Source organism: Poecile atricapillus, chromosome 2 (genome assembly GCF_030490865.1).
Source record: "Poecile atricapillus isolate bPoeAtr1 chromosome 2, bPoeAtr1.hap1, whole genome shotgun sequence".
Taxonomy (NCBI): Eukaryota; Metazoa; Chordata; class Aves; order Passeriformes; family Paridae; genus Poecile; species Poecile atricapillus.
In genome coordinates, this window is record NC_081250.1 from 29,285,121 (window position 1) to 29,291,243 (window position 6,123).

Genomic DNA, 6,123 nt, shown 5'->3' on the forward strand with positions numbered 1-6,123 from the left:
AAAAAAATAATTTATCAAAGCTCACAGAAAGCCTTTTTTTCCACCTGGAAAGTTTCCAGGCTCAAAAAATATTCTAATTAGAAGAGAAATTTTAACAAATAACAAAACTGGCAGAAGAAGCATAAGAGGAAACGGAGAAAAGACCAAGCAATATAAATGGTAAAAGCTCTCAGGTAAAGAAAGTATTTGAAATGACTGCCTACTTGAAGAAGCCTCCAATTTGTTATTGTTGAAGTTCGTAAAGTGTCTGTAATGAAGATTGTCAAGCAGTCGCTTTTGTAATCAGTCCAAGAAGCACATATGTGTTTTAATAAGTAGGCTTGAAATATAAACAGGGGTGTTTTGTCAAAATGAAGCAGAGCATGAAATCATATATGGTTTTGGCCACTGGAGAGAAGCCTGCCCATTTCAGTAGAGATGAAGACAACGCATCAGATAACATCATATACAGATTTGAGCCAACAGAGCTGCATTTTGGCCCATATGTATGGAGCACAGAATATAATGCACATTTGAATCTATGAGCCTTCCCAAAGATTGCTAGATAACACTAGAGGATTTATGCTTCTTAAATGAATAAATGTCCCATTGCTGCTATAAGGCACTTTCTCATTACGGAGCTAAATGCTTTCTGTTTGGGAAAAACCAAACCAAACAAAACCAACAAAACCAACCAAACAAACAAAAAATCCAAAACCAAAACCTACCAACCAACCAAAATAAGAAGAACAAACCTGAAAGTCTTAATACCTGTAGTCTTTCCTTGCTCTGTTGTAGCTGTTAATATACCCATTTAGCAGTGGAATAGACTGAAGTGCCTGTGGAGAACCCGTGTTAAGAAGGACAGAAGACCATAAACACATATGTGATACATTTGTATAAGGTTTTTTTCTTTTCTGTTAGACTCATCTGCACTCCAGCTCTTTTTTAGAATAGCTGAAGAAAAGCGCTCTGTGCCTCCTTGGTGCATACAACCATATATAAAATTCCATAATTTTTGCTGTGTTCACTGTGTTTGATTTACTTTAAACTAAATTCAAACTCACTCATCAATACAAGTTGCAAAGAAAATTAGACAATACTGTACTTCGCAAAAATGACTTGAATTGTACAGAGTAAGGAAGTTAAGGCAGGCTAAGTAGCAGAAATGTGTTTTTTTAATTGTTAGCAAAGCATTAAAACCAGTGCTTTTTTTTTTCTATTATTTAACATATTTTTCCCATTCCAATGTGTTTTTTATTGTGATACTGGTATTTACAGTACATGAGTGTTTTCCTTTTCACCCCCATGTATACCCTAGTTACTTTTTCCTGGCTGATTTTTATACCCATGAGGTACCTTTTCATCTTCTAACTTGACCTCTTATACAAACTATAGACCAAGACACAGCAATTTCTGCACCAGCTGTACTAGCTGTTCTACTCTGTGTGTCTTTTCAGGAGATATGTTACAGCTCAGTTAAAGAACTGCAACAGATGGAAAATTCAGCACATTGCTATGTAAGAATTTGTTCCAAACATTAGCTACTATCACTTGATATTTGTGTTCTGTTTCCAGCTCAGAACTGTCAAAATTAAATTTCCAGTAGTTCCATCTGTAATATTAATTGGATTATGATCAAGTTACAACAATAACTAAAAAATTTAAAATTAATTTAAAATACCTTATTAGACTTCATTTGTAACAAAACTGGTCAAGAACATAATTTCCATTAATGGCCTTACAGATTATGATGAAGTCTCCTTCTAGCCTATAGCAAACTGAGCTTCTTCAGTGTCTCAGGATGAAGCATATTCCCAGACCTCTACCTTCCTTGCAGTTTTCTTCTGAGCCCCTTCTAGTTTGTAAAGGTCCTTGACAAAGCATAAATGCTAGAACTGGACAGAGTATCCCAGGAATGTTCTCACTAATGACATACACAGATGGAGTATCATCATCTCCATCCGTATGCCATTGGTTAGACATAAAAGAATTGCATCTTATATTTTAATCATAGTTGTATTCTTGTAGCTTACCTTCAAATTAGTATTTAAGTCTTTGATAGAGGACTCAGTTTTCCAATAATACTTGCTATGAATTCTTTTCCCTTTGGCCTGTTTTGGCCACACAAAAATATTGTGTTTTAATGAATTTATTGCAATGAGCACTCCGCATTATCTTATTCTTATTTCATCATCGTTAATTGTTTATCAAATGATTTTGTCACTTGTTTTTCCTACTGATAATCACACATTTTCCAGACCTTGCTAAAGATGCTGCATGGTATGGGAAAAAGAAAAGATCTTCGCAGGACCATGCTAGAAATATATTCCCCTCCTTAGCTAAACTTCATCTATACTTATTTCCTTACTACCTCCATTTTAGTCAGTCTTTTGTATGATTTTTAACAGATTTTTTATTTAAAATATTGGCAGTAATGAAGTTTTCTTTAATTTCCCCAGCATTCTGTAATAAAAAAAATATTAGTACACTGAAATAAACTACCTTAGCTTGCATCAAATCTATTGTCTGATCTTGCCCACTTAAAAAAAAAAAAAAAAAAAAAAAAAAAAAAAAAGTTCAGCATTATTTCTAGATACTGATGGGATATAAAATACTTCTCATTAGCTTTAAGGTAGAAATAGATCTTCCCGCCTTTTCTGACAAAACAGATATGAATGAGCAAATCTGCCCTTTGCACATTGTGATCCATGTTTTTACTATCCTTGCTGAGAACAGGATATAAACCATTACTAAGATCTCACTTTTTCTTTATATACTTCGTGTATTGTTTCTTATTTCCCTCCACCCTCTACAGAGTTTTTCAAAGATATTTTCAGCTTCCTGTATCAATTGTCCATATTTCCCCAGAGTTTTAAACTCATTGCTATTACTCTTGTTTTTAGTTGTGTGAATTTTTATTTCTGCCTTCATTTTCCCCTCGACCAACAGAATATTTTTAGGTTAAAGATGTCTGTTAAGAATTGCTAAGTAGTGTGTCTTTTCACACTGAATTTATCAAATCAGAATTATATTTCAGATTTTCATGCTTAAATGTTTCCTGACACATAATTTTGCTCACAGTTTTTCTCAGCCTTGGGAAAACAGTTTTCTAAAAGGCAAAATATATACATTCTGAATACTAGTACTAGTACAGTACTGCCAAGGCAGATATTGGCAAAGTACACAAATGTTTCTGATGGGAAAAAAATAACAATCTTGCTCTTCCTTTCCACAAAAAGCACATCAAAATAAAGTTAATTCCAGATTTACTCTAGGTTTCTGGGGTTTATTTTACTCATCAAATTAAATTAATAATGTTTGGCTTGATTTTCAAATAAACATTTAGCAGCTTAATTCATTGCTGGCACTGATTTATCCAAAGGAAAGCTATAGAGCGCTTTTAGAAGTTAACCATTAATTCTGCATCTTTTAGCCTTCTCTAACCCATGTCCTGTAAGATCTGGGGAAAGCCCCTTAGTCTCTGTGTGCCTCAATTTCCCATCAGGAAGACTGAAATAACACTTTTCTAATATGGATAGATATTATGTACATATGCACAAAATTATGTTATGTCCAGGAAAGTATGCTGAGAAAAGCATATAAGTGGCTCTGATTAAAAACCAAAACCACTTAATGGATCCATCACAAGACTAAGTGCAGAACCATCCTAAAACTGTGTCTAGTGTTCCTTTGCTATTCACATTTTCAAAAGCAAAATTTGGAAAGGGAAATTTTGTCTCTGTTCCCTATCAGAAGTTCTGAACTTCTTAATTTTTAAATTAAATATTACATACATGTACATAAAGTCAATAGTCTTAAGTATTGTTTTATTTCCCTTCCTTCTGTATGAAAAATTTCAACTTAGGAAAAACCTGGTTAGCATTTTCTCTGCTTTATTAAAGGTTGTATTAGTAGCGTGGTAATTCATTTAGACATCTTTAGATTTTTTTACTTTTCAGTGAATGGCACAAAAGCAAGCTTAGTGTGTGTTGTCTGAATCTTTAGCTGAAGCATATGTCAAAGAGTTTGTATAGGTAGCAGGTGACAATCTTGCTAAATAGGCTGAAGAACAGAAGTTAGTTCTTTCAAAAACAATAGTGAACTGGGATTAGATTCACTTAGAATTAATGGCCCAGTAATAATTCATGTGCTTTGACAAAAAAGACTAATCACTTGGGGCTGTACTGCTCCTGTCTCTTGGAGATTTACCAGTGGAACTGGAGAGAAAATAGAGATCTTTAAAGAATCACAGAAAAATAGTCACTGCATGAAAGTGAAACATGAAGGCTGCTACAAGCCTTCAATTCTCAGTTTTGTAGCTGATCTGACAAGCAATTTGCTCTTTATACATTTAATTAGAGAGTGCTTAGGACAATGATTAATTGTTTTGCTCAGGCCAGCAAAGATGTTTCCTCCACTGCTGCTTCAGAAGTGACTTGCTCACATTTAGGTCTTACATCATGATCTCTAAATATTTTTTCCTTTACAAAGAGAGAACATTTATGGATACATCTTAAATACAAACATTCCCGTTTTGTCTTATTTCCTACCAATTATCACTTATTTAAATTCAGATCAGAATGTGTATAATCTACTTCTAAAGTACACAAGTTCAAACCCAAACATCTTAGACCTTAGCAGCTGATCCAAATTTTGAATGCAGAAGTGCTAGAGTTTCTGTTCCAGCTTGAGGTTATCGGCAACAAAGTACTGAGAACTTCAGGTCACAGGTGATTTTTCTGTATGTATGTGTGTGCACACCTAAATTTCACAGGTTAAATAAAAATTAACTTATAGAATCTGGAACTGGATTGCAAATATCTACACTTCAGGATTTTTCTGCTTGGCTAAAAACACCTTATTAATTTTAGTTCACTAAAACACAACCCAGCTGTAACTTGACCCATTTTGAGTAGCTATAGTTAAAACCGGTGTTATGCTTTCAGTACTAAAGACTGATAACTTGATAGCTCCCCAGGGTTTGTTGGTTACAGTTTAAGTACAGAGTTGACATTACATGCTATTTTTCTGAAAATCCCAGCAGTGATATTACAACAGAGATACTGGTAATTGAAGATACAGTCAAAGATTGTTAGAGTGTGGATATCTTCAAACATACAGTATCATTCACTAACCTGCAATTTCATTCATTTTCAGGTCCCTTCAATCTTATGAAAGTGGAACTGAAAACCAAAGGAAAACAGCAGTTCAGAATTATTTTCTGGGCCAAGACAAAACCAGCCTGGATTCTCTCACCCTTACTCACAGTGAACAGTAGGCTACTCTGTAAATATTTCTCATTATTTCAATATGAATAAAGGTCACCCAATCTGGTGCTTAGGGATTACATAATAATTTTTCTTCTGTATTTCCTCAACATTTTAGAAAATATGCACAACTCAGTCATTCTTGTTTCACACTTGAGAAGCTGGTGCAGAGCTAGATCAAATGAGTTATCCTATACCCTTCCACAAGGCAAAGGAAGCCAAAAATTGAACCTCATTTATTTTTCTGAATGGATTTCAATAGAACAGGGTAGCACTCTGTTAAACTTCCTTTCTCTTTCTGCACCGTTTCCAGAAAGCTCTATTTCTAAGAAAATATGTCTACTGTATCTGTTTTTATTAGTCATAGAACATCAGTGGATGCAAGTAATGATGCTGTCTGATCCCAACAAACTTATTCCAAATGCAGAAGAAAAAAATTATCACAGGTAGCAAATCTATGAATCTGAAAGATTTAGGACTTTCATGCAAATTAATGGAGTGTTTTATTCTATTTCCCAGAATTTATGTGCTTGTTTTCTCATAATAAAGGAAGTTTCTAGCTTCTGGTTGTGAAGATAGCCTTGACAATGTAAACCAACATACTTTCATCTTGTGGAGTCCTCATCCTCACCAGCTAAAACAATAGCATCAAGCAAGTTAACTTCCCCCATTCATCTTGCCAGGGTGTCAGCCTTGAAGCAAAACATGCACATTTAAGTACCAACTCTGTTAACCAATTCACTGCTTATTATCAGATTAGAAATTACTAGTCAGCATAATTAGACAGCAGGGTGAACTCTTGTGATAATCTTGACATGCAACCACTTGAAAACATTGAATACACTATTGATAAGAAAATAGAGAACAGTCTACT

The 6,123-nt window shown here is 34.3% G+C and overlaps 1 long non-coding RNA gene across 1 annotated transcript in view; it reads left to right on the forward strand.

Moving 5' to 3' along the window:
- LOC131576128 (uncharacterized) overlaps positions 1–5,558 on the forward strand; it is a 28,197-nt gene extending 22,639 nt beyond the window's left edge. Inside the window, exon 3 of the long non-coding RNA XR_009276928.1 lies at positions 5,140–5,558. This is a non-coding gene — a long non-coding RNA (uncharacterized LOC131576128). The remainder of the gene's footprint in view (positions 1–5,139) is intronic.
- The last annotated feature ends 565 nt before the right edge of the window (positions 5,559–6,123 follow it).